Source organism: Ictalurus furcatus, chromosome 23 (assembly GCF_023375685.1).
Source record: "Ictalurus furcatus strain D&B chromosome 23, Billie_1.0, whole genome shotgun sequence".
In the NCBI taxonomy this organism is placed as follows: Eukaryota; Metazoa; Chordata; class Actinopteri; order Siluriformes; family Ictaluridae; genus Ictalurus; species Ictalurus furcatus.
In genome coordinates, this window is record NC_071277.1 from 6,761,500 (window position 1) to 6,762,067 (window position 568).

Below are 568 nucleotides of genomic sequence, written 5' to 3' on the forward strand. Positions count from 1 at the left end.
CCAGTCAGACAGCTGTACTGTTCATTTAAAACATAGGGTGTCTCAACTAGCTCCCTAATTCAGTAGGTAGTGATATCCATGAGAGCAGAGAATTTGTGACTTTTTTTTTTTTTTTTTTAAAAACAAAAGTTCAAAGGGTTAAATAAAGACTATTTTTCACAGCCTTCTTTGCTCATATTTAGCAAGGGTGCCAATATTAGTGGAGGGCACTGTGTAATCATTTTTTATATATATACACACAACCAGTCAAAAGTTTGGAGACACTTGACTGAAATGCTTCTTATAATCTTAAATAATAGAAATATTCAGCTATACAAACAGAATATCTAAAGAAGGTTAACTAGGTAGAAAACGAAGCTAGCTTATTAGCTTGAGACCCTCAAAGTTTTCGATATAACTCGAAACATACGGTTTAGATCCATTCTCCTTCTTACTAGAGGGGATGACAAATGCCAAACTCATAACGCGACTGCCATCATTCACAATGGTCCGTGGAAGAAACTGCAGGCGTAAATCGCTTCCGGTGTAGCACTGAAACTCGACGCGGAAGCGACCGTGTCCAATGAGA